We start from the raw sequence: 15,558 nt of genomic DNA on the forward strand, positions 1-15,558 counted from the left end.
GAAACATACTAAGACATTTCCTTTGAAAATGGAGTCAGAGACAGAGATTCAGGAGAATCCTGAATTCCCTGCATGTGTCTCAGGGAAACTGATCTTCACAGGAGCTGTCACACTATGACTGTCAGAAAACATCCAGAAGTATCAGCTGAGGACTGCTCAGAGCTTGGGGACTAGGCTGGTCTAAAAGTAAACTGGTCAGAAAGCTGAACCCCACTCAACCACCCCAAGAGAGATCACAGTTTGGAGTTATAATTTACTGAAGAGATTACAATAAATACAATGATAAAGAGAGAACTGGTTTTAACCTCAGCGTCAGAGTACAACCTGACTCCTGTTGGTTGGAATGACAGTCACAGCCTGGGGAACATTCTGGTCCTCTAAATCCATCAAGTGGTGGTGTCCCTAGCCTCCAAACCCAAAGATTTATGTATGCCTGTGTTCAGGTGGGAATGCTCAGTACCTCCCCCAGGGCAGGGAGTTCCATAATGGATGCTGTAACACTGTGAATCATGAGATATTTTAGGAATCCCTGATGGTGCTTGGATTAGACAGTAGTTCTTCATGGTGGTGAACCAGCAACTAGTGAGAGACAAACTGACTGCTGTCATAGTTGTTGAGTGTGTTAATGCTAAAGAGATCTTGTTTCAAAAACATCAACATTCACAAAAGCAAGAGGAAACAAAAGCCAACACCAAATCACCTGCTGCTCAGTTCCTTGGCAGTTAAAAGCCAGTAGCTAAATTTTTTAAATCTTTTCACCAACATCTCATTAGTAAATGTCTCCAAGCCATTGATTTTAATAACAATTTTAACTTCACATACCAAACTACCTTTATATTGTTTGATTTCTGGATGATGTAAAAGCCTGGCAGAGAGAGCGCACCAGGTAACACAGGTGAGCCAAGGTGCTGCTACAGCTCTGAGAATCTGAGGCTGAGATTAAGAAAAGAAAAAAATAAGCACAAATGAAAGTGAGAACACATAGAAAAATGAGAAATGTAGCTTTCAGTTTTTAAGAACACAAGCCTTATTTCTGGCCCCAGCATTTTTGTTTTCTTTCCTGGGACACACAGAGGTATCCCTGACACAGGCAAATTTCTCTTAATTCTAGAAGGTGCCTTGTACAAGATTAAAATTTGAAGAGGTCTAAAACTTTAAAAACTATTTGTGCAAAGTTTGTTCTCTTTTGGGATCTCCCTGGGAAAAGATCTGCCTCAGCAATCAGGAAGGATCTGTTACAAGATATATTTAAAGATATTGTTGGGTTGGGGTTTTTTTTTGTGTTGTAGTTTTTTATTGTTTGTTTGTTTGGTTGGTTGGTTCTAAAATGCCAGATATCATTGACAAAATAGCAAATAACAGTAAGACGTCCCCCCTTGATTTTAGTCTTCTCAGATTTCCCTGTTTTAGGAGAGCAGAGGAACCATTTATCTCCAGGATACATATAGTGCCCTGGCACCTATGGTTCTAGAGACTGTAGTTTAGTTTAGTAGCGTAGTGATGCAGGGCAAGTTATTGTGCTGGTTTGAACAAATGAATAGAGAAAAACTTAAAGTAGTTGCAAGGTACTTTTACTAAGAGAATTACTGCATAGAGAAAGGAATTACATCATCCACTAGCAACAAGTAAGAAGTTGGATTTAAATATATAAGAAATATGGTTTTGAATATATGCACATATTTATATTTAACAAGGAAAGTGTTATATATTTAGCAGGGAGATTACGCTACTATTTTTCCAACAAGGGAACCAAGCTCAGAGCCTACAAGAAATTAATTTTATGCAGAGTTTTCATACTGTTAAATATACTGTGAGAATAGAAGAACAATCACATTTCACATGAGGGATCCAAGCCAGCAGGCTGGGTGTGTATTTATACTACCTAAGTCTCTATTGTTGGGGCATGCAGATGCTATAAAAATTTGCTGGAGTTTTAAATGCCTTGCTGAATGAAAATGAAAAAAGCTACAGAAAATCAAGCTCAACCTGCATATGTTTCCCATAAACTCGTTCATAAAAGCCATTTTCTGGCAAAGCTGAAGAAAATGTTTCTACCTGGTTTGGGCAATCTGTGGAGAATTCAACAGTGAAACTGAACGCCAGCATTTACTTGGGGTCCTAAATTAGAACAGAAGTAGCAAGGGAAAATATCTGAATTTCAAATTGTGCTTGAAGCACCTAAAGTGTTGTCTTGATACCTGGGTGACAGATATATCTGTCACTCTGGTGAGCTGGGAGTGATGAAGGACCACGTTTTTCTCTGTCATTGCACTGGCAAGAGTCAGGGTGATCATTTGTAGGACAAGTACTGGGAGCCAGGGAGGTTGGAAAATTAGTTTTCCTTCTCATGGGTCCTGGTATCATCCCTCAATGCACCCACAGAGCAATCTGACTGCAGCCATGATGCCCAAACTATTAACACTCAGGTAGTTTTTAAAATCTCAGGTTCACCATCATCCCCACTTGCATTTTATTTCTATTGAATTTAAGGGATTTTTCTTTCTTTCTTAGCCTTTTCCTTTTGTGTTTTTCTTTTTCCTGTTTCAAACTTAACAAAGACAGGCCAATCATTCATGGTACCTGATTAATCCAAGTGTTCACTAGGAATGACTTTGCTGCAGCCTGAAAGAAAAGGTGTAATGAATTAAGAGCCTATCTTTTGAAAAACTTCACTGAATCTGAAACTAAAGAGAAAACTTTTTCCAAAGAAATTTTACTTTTTAAATTTTTTCTATTTAACTTTCACCAGGATTTATAGAGGTCTCTGGCAACAGAGGAAGATGGAAGGTAGAAGATGTCTCTGTGACAGGATGCCCAGATCCACAAGAACCTTTGGATCTGATCTTGCATTGATCAAGTTGATCCTCTCTTGAGGTAAGGGGACAGGATTTTACTTTGTGTTCTATTTTCTTTTTGTCACCTTCCTTATTTTCTGATGCAAAGAATATAATATAATATTTTCACATTCCTGAGAAGTTTCCTTCTTTCTAGGTGTCCCTATTTGCTCCAGCATTATGTACTCACCTATGTCAACTTGCAATGCCATTTTAAATTGTGGTTTCAGTTCAATGAAACACTCAGGTGTTGAAGTACCATAATGTGCTAATCAGCCAGCCACTCATGTTAGAATTTCCTTCACTGAACACTAGTAGCCAAACCAACCAACCCAGAAAAGTAATTTTTGCTAAGGCACTACGTTCATTTTCACCTTGCTATTAAAATACAGCTAAAAAGCAATGGTAAAGAATGGTAATAAGATGAAATCTTCCATATTTTGTATTTCAGGATGTTTCAGGATATTTATGTTGATAGATTTTAACTCTGAAATTTCAAGATGCTTAAAATTTTTCATTAAAGGTTAGGAGACTGACAGCACCATCTTTTCACTTGGAATAGCCAAAATCAGAAAATATTTCTGAAAGGCACTATTTAATTTCTTTTCTTCTATTTAAAATTCCACGTATTCTCTTTTCTGTGGAAAGGACCTCAATTAAAAGTCTATCTTCTTTCCTAATAATAAAAATAAAACCATCAAGATCACAGAAGAATGCAGCCCTGAACCCTCTTGCTCAGTGGTGAGATACATGGTTTTTATTTGCCTAATATTCTCAGCAGGAATGGCTGGAGTCATTTGAAGATGGTGATCAATGAAATTCAGCTCTCCACTTGGTGCTGGAAGGAATTAGGATGTGAAAATTAGAATTTACAGGAAATGAAAATTTACCAGAAATTTGGAATAGGAGCAAAAATGAGACTAGACAAATTCCAAGTTTTGTATCCCAAACTCACAAGACCAGACAGAAAGCAAAGCATTCACAAGGAAATCACCATGCAAAGTCCCACTGTCTTGGTTTTACTCTGTAACACTGAGAAGATTAATTGCTCTGTTTCCAGCACACTTTCTCTCTCTCTACATTGCCCCTTCTTCAGTCAGTATCTCCTACCAGATGCCACCCAAATAATATCCTCCATCTTCTTTGGCAACTTCCTGCAGGAAATAGAAGCAGCTTGCAATAAAATACTAAGTCGAATAGTGCTTAAAGGATTTTGAGCCACAGAGGACATGAAACAACTCTCATCTCACTTGTGGGAGTGATGCTTAAGAAATCAATAGCTCTCCACCAGAACAAAATAGATACCACTGAAGAAGACACTTAGTGATCCCCCTTTATCCTGCTCTTGCCGTTTGTCGGTGAGTGATACAACCCCTGGCACCCACTTCTCTGCAGCCTTTTCAAGAGGAACACAAATCTAAAGACAATTTTGAGAGGCATTACTAGCTCTAATTCAAAAGAAACGCAGGAAATTAATGTTTTGGGTAGTTCTTGATAGATTTATTAAATAGTTTGATTTTTTTCCTTACACTATATTCTTTTGAACAGTTTTGGTTTGCTTCCTTTTCCAAGCAGAGTAATTGAATTCATTCACAGTCCACTCACTTGAAGCAAAAAGCCTGGTTCTTTTCATAGCTCTTTGTCTTGTTTTAAAGCCAATTGTTTGCTTCTGCCAACTTTTAATTGCACAGAAAACTTGACGCCTGTGAGTGTGAAAGGAGGTTTTCTATCATTATGTCTGATGGCTGTTCTCTGCTGGTGATTTTTCATTTACCTCTGATGTTTGCGGCTCTTGGCAGCTGCTGCTACAAAACTTGCAGCAGTTCAGTGTTACTTCCTATTTGTCATTCACAGAATCATTTGTTTTCTGTTCTAGGAAAACATCAACATCTTAATGCAATTTATTCTTCTGATTAATGAGAGAAGTAAACCCATACGTTTTTCTAGTTTACATCCATTTTATTCAATAAGCTACAGTTGGAGGTATTCAAGAATATTTGAATTGAAAGCACACTGTGAAATTTTAATCCTCATGTGGAAAATAAAACATTTTAGCTGATTAGTCTCACTTTTTCCTATCATCTTCTACAGAAAACAGAGATATTAGGGAAACGAATTTTGCAATAATCAAGTCAGCTAGGCAAAGCAGTATTTTGTTTCCATAGGCTCACTGTGACCCATGAGGAGGCAGCTGGTTTTTATCTGCCATGAGCAGTAGGTCTGTCATTGGGGGATATAAATCCTGATGTCGTCTTAGTGAATCCCAAGACTATGCCCAAAACAGAGACTAAAATTCACATTTCTTAACTAGTCCATTTTAAAAGTCCATTTAGACAAATAGTCTTTTTTTATAAAGACTTCAGAATTAAATAGTTTCTTAGTTAAGTATGAAACAGATCAGAATCAGTCCTGGTATTCACTGAGGCAGTACCATGAACACCAGTGGACAGATACGTATTTACAGAATATACATTTGATCCCATCAGTGCTGTTGAAAGGTGTGAGACTGCATTTTAATTGGGATCCTGACACTCTATGAACTTGGATGATGGTTTGAAGCTCTAAGAGGCACTGATCACCTCACCTTTGGTTTTAGCAAAGAGCTTTTCACTTAAAAGGAAAATAATTTCTTTAAGCCTTAAAGACAATGCTTTTTGCTTGAATTTTTAGCAGGAAGAACTTAACTTCCTCTTACTTAATAAGTAATGATTCAATACATCTTAATCAGAGTATATGTCCCTCAGAGACTGAAGGTCTTGGGAAATGTCACCTGCAGCCCACTTCTAACACCAGTTTGACAAAGTTCAGCACTTGCTTGTTACTACAAAAAAAAGTAGATCCATTACATCATAATCTCCCTTATGCTTTCTCTGAAGGACATGAAGTTACCAGCACAGATCTTTCTGATAAAAATAGGTATTAAATGTATAATTTCTCACAGCAGTTACTATTTACCCCCTCTCTTCTTGCATGGTCAGATATGGTATGGGAATGGGTTTATACTGTCTCCCTACTCAAATAGACCTTGGCATCTTTGACCCTGTTTTCCCATGGCAACAGAAATACCCATTCAAGTGCAAACTCTACTGCAAAGGTTTTAGAATTAGTGGTCAGAAGATAAATCAGTTTTCATTTTTTGTTTGCCTTGCTGTGAGTGGCAGAAGATGTCAGGGTACCATGGATATGGTCACCATCCACTTCTGAGTCCAAAGTGCTGCAAGAGAATCTGAGAGCTCAGCAGCACAAAACTTTCTCTGAAAAGCAGCCAGTTCCATATAGTGAACAAAAAGCCTTGAGCTTCAGCTGGGGAGAGGAATACATTTGCTTCTGGGTGAAAATTTTCATCCTGTAAAATGTCCCCAAGGACTAATTCTGTGGGTATGAATAAGAGGCTTAAAAATACAAATTTTGCCATGCAAGTGAATAATCTGTCACTGGCCTTCCATCAGCTTTACTGCTGTTAGTGGGCCTCATATGGGTCTTGCTGATATGCAATGTAAGGTTCTAGTAATTTTGAGTATAGTTTCCTAAAAGGCTAGATAATTTTATGCAATCATTCGCCACCTCTTGCTGCTTGGCATGCTGAAATAATAAGGGTAATTGAATATCACGCTTCTGGGTGTATGCTAATTGCCTGCAGGGCTCTGGAAGGATGTTTCATCCCTGTACACCACACAGCATAATTGGATAGGTAATAGGCATTATGGGAGCCTTCCACCTTCCTCAAGAATATCAGCACAGACGGCAAAATGTCAAGTTAGATGAACACATGATTTAATACACTCTGGCAAGCCCTCTGCTCCTATGGTGCCGTGGTGAGCAGCTGATTGCAGGACATGCACCTGCCATTGTGTAATGAGTTCCTGAGCATCCCAGGTCACTATTTTTAACCTGAAACACCAGCAAAAGCCCCAAACTTCTCAACATGCTAATTCCTATAGAAAACTCCATTTAAAGTAATGTTCAGCTGTGAATTAAAATGTATTTATACTTAAATAAGAATCGGGAGTGACTATTCCTGGTTTCATAAACACACCATTCCCTCAATCCCTTTAATCTTCTCTGTGTGCTGCTGAATGTCAGGTAATGGAGAGGCACAGTGTGAGTTCAATTAGTTTAAAATCTTATCATTGTAATTGGGAAGGATGTGCTGTACTATCTTGCCAAATAGGACTCAACACTTTGAGGTTATTTACTAATTTTTTTATATTCTTCCAAATGCAATTAATTGCATAACTGTCAGTAGTTAATATTAATTAATTAACAGGGTTCCTATATAATTGTATGTGATAGACATGGCCAAATGAGTCCTTTGAAATTACTGGAAGGTAGGAAGGGGGATTGCTACCATGAATACCGAATCTTCTTGGCAGACTGACTCACCTATAAATGATGCTCAGGTACAATTAGGAAAATGGCCCATGCTAAAAATAACTCTAGAGCACATGCTGCCACACACATGGCCTCAGCTTAGAGATGCAGCATATAATTAAATCAGAATAACCTTGGTGAAATCAGAACTCTCAAAAAGCTGTCTACAAGAATGACCTCACTACTTTCATCTGCCTTAAACAGCATTCCACTGACTTCACCAAATTTCTGTCTTCAAACTCTTTTTTTACTAGCTAAGTATCCTTCCCTACAATTTCAGCTAACTGGGGCTGAAAACTTTCCATGTAATGACGTATTTCCTCTGGAGTGGTTCACCAAGGACCCCTGCCTGTGCTTTCAAGCATGCTGCTGCTCTGGTCTCTTCTCTTCACCACCAAAAGAGCCTTCTCCCAGCAAAAGCAGGGACAATGAAGCGGTGCTTCTGGGCTGCTGGGCTGGCTGTCCTGTTTTCTTGCAGACAACAATGTGGAAGTCACATAAAATTATATCACTGACCATCCAGTTGCTGAATTGAAGTCCCAGAGCACTGGTGCTATTCTGCTATTAGAAGTGCCACCGTTTATAGCAGCTGTAAACCCTGAATGCCTGTGCTTATCTCAGGTGCTGAACTGCCTTATTAGCTAGAAGAGGTTGTTATGATCCTGACCAATTTTCTGACTTTGTGTTCATTGTGTTAGCAGGGTACTGCTGTAATGATCAAACTTCCTCGGAGCAGGAATTCGTTCTACGCTCCTGACTTGGGCTGTCTAGGGAGCCTGTGTTTCAGCAGGATGAGTGTGTGAACAGGGCTCCATCGATAGCCACTGATTTTTTGCAAGGACACTGAGCACCTCTGAGAGTCAGAAAGCATGTACTACCAAAATAAATTCAGAACAAACTAGAAATTTGTGGCTTTTGATCAAAATACTAGCTATAGGGTATGAGAGGCAGATCAGATACCTTCCACATCATACCTGTAAAACAAACAGGTTTGAACCAGGTAAGGCATGAGATGAAGTGAAATTTATTGTCAGAAAATTATTTCAGTTGAATATTCATTTTTAGCTACACTTTCATGTGAAGGTCCCCTGCTGTTTCTGCTGAATTCTGCTTTGCTTCTGTCCTTCACTACAGGACAGGGTTGTTATACACAATTAAACACATATCCAATTTGTGCTCCAGAGACTGTGGCAGCTGTACCTCAACAGAGGGTGAAGACAGAGCAGATGGATAGAAGGTGAAGTGCTTTCAGTCCATCGGGATTGAAGATGCCACAAAAATGCAAGCAGGAACCTATAGTTTATAAGAGAAAATAATGTCCTGACAGACTGATGAAAGACTAACTCAGAAACCCTCATTCCCCAAAAAGTTAAGATCACCTAAGATTGATATTGCTGCACTGTCAAGTGCTTCATCTTTTTTATCTTTTTTTATCTTCTTCTTTTTTTTTTTTTTTAATGAGAAACCAGACCAATCTAATCTGAATGAAGAAAGTCACCTTCCCTGGTGCTCCATTTAATTTTCCTCAAGCAATAGAAATGAAAATGAAAATTCCATTTCAAAAACATGAAAAGAGGAATATTCTCATGAAGGTAGAAAAAAAACTTCAACAGCCCCACAAGAAAAACTTTAAAACTGTCACTCACATCCCTAAAAAACAAAGCCCTACAAAATAGGATGTTCAAACCCATATGTGGGAGCCACTTTTTTTTTTCCTCACAGACCAATAGAAACTGCAGTGACTTAAAAATTCAATTTATGCATAGCAAGGGAACACTTGAGAAGTGAAGGAGAGAAGGAAGACAGATGAAGTCAAGTTAATTTGGAAGACACTTACAGAAAAGAATACAAACACTGTTCTGGAACTCCCAGTTCTGCACATTAGTCAGTAACAAAAGAAGGTGCTGATGCACCAATCAACATTTAAACCCATAATAGTTTTGACAAAGTGCTGGTTTTAGCTTTATTCTGTACTTATTTTCACACTGTAATCTGTTTCACATGCAATTGTCCCTATTTCTTACAGACCAGATGTTGCACATCTGAAGCAGTGCCAAATCCCATGAGATCCAAGAAACTTTTGACCTTAACCAGAAAGCAGGAGATCAGTATGTTTTCATGTGTTAATCTCTGAGATCCCAAGCAACGCAATCACCTGTGGCAGGGTATGAATTTCCCAATCCCAGTGGAAGTAACTCTTCACCTCACCAGTTCTAGCCCAGCCAGAAGCAATGAATTGTGTATCTGCTCCCCTGTCAGTTTACTGATCTGCCCTTTCTGTATATTACAGCAAAGATTTCCAGTCAGCCAGCTCGATATTTTTCTATGAATTGACTATGAAATGATACAGCTAAAAGGGTAGTAAAGGGAATGACCAATTCAAGCATGGCAAATGTTGACTGAAACAGAATATTTCAGAGTATGAGGGGCTCACTCTTTGGATTTTTCCATAAGCATCTCAGACATACTCAGCATTTGAATTCTCAACATTTCCACCTGCTTTACAGCCCTGCCTCCACATCCAGCAGCAAGAGAAGCTCATAACACTGTCTGCTTTGCAGATAGACAACTGAAAAAGTTGAACTTGCCCAAAATCATTGAAAATAAAACTTGTTTTCTTCAGGCACATGTTTTTACCCAGTTACAGAGAAGTAAAAGAAACAATGGAAATAAATCCTGCAATGCTGAGGTCAGTGACCTGAAATCTTCTGGGAGAGAGGATGAGCAAGGATGGAGGAAGCTGGCTGTCACACCACAAGGTGCCCTGAGGACACAGAGCACTGGCAGAGTCTGCTGCACTGTCAAGTGAGATCAGCACCAAGGCACTTTTAGGTGGATCTCTCAGGATCTTGCATCTCCCACAGCAAAGTGTTTTCCCTGCAAAATGTTACTGGAGCTGCCTGAGGTCTGTTGTCCCCATTAGAGTGTAAATCAGAGAAATTATGGGGTATATGAGGTAAACTGTCGGGGAGGTTTGTCCTTCCTCCATTTCACAGAAACTTACAGATATTATAATGAGAAATATTAGGATAAGAGAATGCACTTTTCCCTTGGAGTATCTTGCGGTGAAGTAGAAGAAAATACAGTTTAAGAAAATTTGCCTATTAGAGTATGGCTACGTGCAGGGTAAATGCCTGTTTTTTACCAAGTGCAAAAGTATTATGATACAGGATAGAAGGACAGGCCCATGGCAAAGGAAAATTAATCACCAGAGAAGGTAGTACTAAAGGATCTTCTGTGGATTCCTGTATTTCCATACATATTTCATGTATGTTTTTCAGTCAGCATGACACAGAACAAAATAAAACCCCAATAAACAGCAACCAAAAAGTCATCCCTCACCTTGACACCCACTTTCAGGTCATGATTTTGTATGTCCCAATTTTCACAAATATATTTCCTGAGGGAATTCAGCCTAGTTCAGAATTCCCTCACTGTGGCACAAGCTGTTTGAGACTGGCAGGTAAAGGCTGCTGGAATGGCTGCAAAGGCACATATCCTTTCTCTTTTCCTTTTCTTTTTTCCCCACACAGCGACCCTTATTAGAAAACCACCAGCAAAGCGGTGTTCTCTATGACTGCTCTCCAACTTAGGAGAGAGTTTTTCCCTTTAAATTATTATTTAAATGATTTTGCCATTTGGGGAAAAGAAGAAAGAGACAGCAGGAAAACAAAATTCTTTACATTTATAAACCTATAGTATTTCTCCATTCTAAGTACAGCTTTTGCTGGCAGTATATGAGTGTCTTATATGGGCTAAGAATGGGAAGAAAGTAAACAATGGGAAGAAAGTAAACATTTCTCCTTTGGTGAGGCAGCACACAAACTTTCCTCTTCTTTTTCACCAGAAAATGTTGGAAGCTGTTGAATAAAACAGTGATCACACATACACACTTTTTTTTTGGTCACTTACGATGAATGATAGCTGAAGAGGGAGCAGAGATCCAAATCCTCTCTTAGACTCTGGGATGATGATGGTGGTGCCAGCATAGAACATTTCCAGACCTTGTATACATCAGCTACCAGGGCTGGGATTTACAACACTGCAGATTCCTTAGTGACTTGAGGCTTCAGAGCACAAATATCACTTGCTGGCTGTTGGTCTCTTGATGCTGATATGAACATATGATATCACTTCTGTCATTTCTTCTGAAACACCTGAGATTATGGTGATATTTTTGGCATAATAGCTTTCTTCTAAGACTGCTTGTTTTGGAAGAGAGCATAAAATCTCCAAGTTCCTTTACCAATATGTTCTAGTCCAGGCTGCACCCTGCTGGGATCAAGTCACCCAACTCCCCCCAGCATCATGCCAGAATGCAGAACAGAATTCAAGCTTCATTATGCCAGAGAGGCAAAGCACAACAGAGATGCTGATGGTAGGATCTGGAGACCAGGATGCTTATGGTTGACAAGGAGCCCAGTAGTGTCCTTCCTGCTCTCCAGGATGTTTTTGGGTTGTTAAAGCCAACATAAATTCAAGATAAATTTCCTTCACATGTTATACAGCTCAGCATCTAGGGCCACATCCTGGGAGATACAGTTGTGAAACACTTTGGACAGAAAGTGGATCCAGCCCACAGTCCCATTTTCTATGCCAGTATTTTAAGCCCTGAATAATTGCAATGGGCACTACAGCTATCACCCTGTCCCCCCACCCTAAAAAACAATCAGGAGTCAGCAAATTCATTACAAATAAGAGGTGTCTCCACCAGGGATGATGCTGTCCCCCATATCCCAGGCAGGCATCAGATTTGCCTCTGACCTCTGATTTTCTATTCAGTATCTCCAGGTGACTCCTCTGTCAGCATGCAGGTGGCATACAGGGACTGGGACACCAAACAATATAGCTTCATCTGGTCCATAAAAGCCCTAAAACATATGTGGTTTGATTAAGGTTTTAGCTGGTAATTAAAAAAAATTATTAAGAAACTTTTTGGTGTCTGCTCTGTGGCTGGGCTATTACAACTGCCGGTGACACAGTCAGAAATAAATCTTTGGGGAAAGTGATGGGGAAAAGGACTTTATGAGGCAGTAGTCATAAACGTGAGGACCCTTTTACCTTTAAGTTATCCTCCATTACTTCTAGGTCTTTTATCTGTGCATATATGCATTAGAATTTTTGCAAATAAAATAAATCACCAGAATTATATTAGCACAAGCACCAGCAAAGCCACACAAGCAATGCTAATGTGATGATTGCTTCCACTCGGTTGTTTAAGCACCTAGAAGCAGCATTTGGTGTTCACAGGAGTTTTACATCTTCAGGCTGTGTGAGATGGCCAGAAGAGTGTAGGGACTCGTTTCCTTCTTTGTGCTGGTGGCCTCTGGCCACGGGAGAGAGCAAATAGAAATCAAAGGTAAGGAAGAGTTAAGAGAATGAAAGTTATGTGGGAAGGGTGTGCACACTTCATTTAATAACTTAATAAATAAGAGGGGTTTTGGGACAGCAGATAACAGATAGGGATGGGGGGAAAAGGTTTCTCCAAGGAAATTGGAGGTTTAGAAGGGATGTTTTAACCCTCTACACCTAAATGAAGGTTTGGAGCAGGGAGTTCTTTACAGCAGAACAGAATTAGTGTAGCTCAGCTCCACAGCAATGCTGTCAGAGCTCTCAAGCTCAGCAAAGCATTTGCAGGTGAGATTGTGTTTAGGTTTGGGCTGAGGTTTCATTACTTCCCAGTGGAGTTCATCAAGTGTTTAATATTCAGTTATGTGTGTGCTTAACAGAGCACGTGTTCTCAGATGGAAAAGATGGAGAACAGATTAATTACGCTCTGATTCTTCCAGTATGAAAACTTGGGGATATGAAGTGCACTGCAAAACAAACAAAATAATGTGGCTATTCCTCCAGCATGTAGCAGACTCATGGAGTTTCTTGCCAGAGGCTGCTGGAATACTGGAAGCTTACGTACACTGAAGATAGCACAAGGACTTGAATAGAGACATGTTCTAGATTACTGAATAGAGAAATTACATCAGCTCTGGAAATATCCTGATTTACAAATGCCCAGAGCCTGGGGGCAGCAAAGTACCTTTGATGTTTGCCCTGGTCTCACCCTGCCCTTGGCTTCTGCTTTCATCCACCATCTGAGTGGGGTGTTGGGCTGGGGGAACCCTCAGTGTGACTTCATGTCACTGCACTGTGCAGCTGTGGCCTGTGGGAGAACAACTTTATTCGTCTCATTTTAGAAGGACTGATGAAAAATCCTGCTCAGGTGTAGAATCCAGGTTCTTCAGTAGGGAGATTTCTATCTAATTGCTATGATTTCTGCACTACATATGTGACATGTACACCACCATCCTTTAATTTGTAGTCTGGAAAACCCTGATCTTGGGTAGGCTTGCTCTTCATTTTATTTGTGTTCTGTGGAGGCACGTGGCACATGAACACTGACACTTAGAAAAGTCTGTTGGTGTGCGTGACAGATATTGTCAGATATTGTTTGCATATAGAAGTTCCAACATTTATTATTACCCAATATCTTGAAAAATGAAGTGATTTTACTTTGCCCCCTAACACAGCTTGTTTGAGTCACAGAGTCGTGTAATGAGAGTTTCCTTATCCTCAAACTCATGGCATTTACTGGGGGCATTTTAGTTGCAGCAATGAACCAATTTTTAATTTGTTCCATCAAACATCACAGTGGAGAATGCAACCAAGCACTTGGGCACCAAGTGTAAAGTATTCAACTTGAAATCCCCATGACTGTTCTGGCACTTAAATTTCCACAAGCTGTGTGTATTTTGCTGGATCAATTTCTATCTAAAGGATGTGAGACCTGAGAAGAGCCCTTCAGAGAACAGGAGGAGAATCAGCCCATCACCTGCCCAAGGCCAGTGCTGAAAAAAGCAAGGAAAGGTACATTGCTATGTACAGGTATGTTTTCTCTTTGACTTTAACGAAGTTTTCTAAATAATTTTCTCTCCTGCCTTGCAAAATGAAAAGCAGGTTCAGAAGGATAATGGCAGATTCTTGTAAATACTGCATTTCTCATCCATGTTTATTTTACACATGTGGGGGTTTTAACAAAAATTTTAACACAGAGAACCTTGGATCTTCATAGCAACAGAAAAATATAACTCTTTCAAACATAGTTTTATATTATCTGTGCTATCCAATAATAAATTTTAATCAGGAATATAAGACAGTTATAAGTATATAATATAGACAGTTGAGTGAAAATAAGATAACTCTATGTTTAGTAATACCCCAATAAATCAGACTTTAAACCACAGAAATTACCTTATTCATATAATTTCCATCAATTTCTGATACAGTTCTTCCAGGGGTTGTTTTTTTTTTTTTTTTTTCCTTTTTAAATCAGAGTGTCACTGAAGGATACCTTGAAATTATTCAGGAAAACAAAATCAAATCGTGTTTATAGCTAAAATTAAGTTACTGATTTTTAGCTCCATAAGCAGGAATACCCAAGTGCCAGAGCTCAGCATTTTCTAAAGTGTACTCAAGTCACGTTCCCAGCAATCAAGAGAGACCTAATCAAATTTTTTCCTCTCAAAAATAATGATCTTGGCAGATTTTGTTAAATAGCTTGCCAGGCTTTGCTGCTCCCAAGGGTGTTGTGTGCTTATGGTGATTGCTGGGTGCTGAGATGCATTTGTGCCTCGCTGCTGCATTTCCTCAGTTCCAGTGTCTGCTGACAGCTGAGTGAGGTATTTCCAAGTGCTCTGAAACCCGAGTGAAGATGGGAGGCTGTGTCTCTCCTGCCCCAGGGAGTAGGCTCAGCCCTGAAGCATGGGTCCTTCTCACCCACTCCCAGGTCACACAGCTCTCCCTGTCTCCCCTCCCTGCCCCCAGCCTGTGTTGCCAGGCTCACCTTCTCCCCAGCTTCTTCTCAGGTGACATGAGAGAGCTCAGGAAGGAAGGAAGGCCACCTGGTCAATTATCCCAATAGACTGCTCATTTCTTCATGCATCCTCCCATCCTCCTACTCCTGTTTCTTCATCTTCCTCTGCTGGGATAGTATATCTAGTTATTGCCCTACAAACATTTTGCAGTCCTTTGCATGAAAATTGCTGCAAAACAATGCATTTATTTTACCATATAGGAAGAGTGGAAGACTTCAGGGATTAAGAGAAGCACTTTCTGCTTTAGTTGCCCATAGCTGAATAGCTAAATTAAGCTTAATTTAAAAAAAGAAAAACAAAAAAACAACAAACAAACAAACTAGAACCACCCTACAAACATTTTCAATGGTGCTGAGAATAACCTATCATGATTACTTACATTATGCTTTGAAGAGGGTACTTGGATAGATAAGGCACCAAAAAAACTACACTGAGTTTGGCTAAAGATAACAGCATCTGTTCATGCATCCTTGTTCCAGGTGAGT

Source organism: Cinclus cinclus, chromosome 3, assembly GCF_963662255.1.
Source record: "Cinclus cinclus chromosome 3, bCinCin1.1, whole genome shotgun sequence".
Classification (NCBI taxonomy): Eukaryota; Metazoa; Chordata; class Aves; order Passeriformes; family Cinclidae; genus Cinclus; species Cinclus cinclus.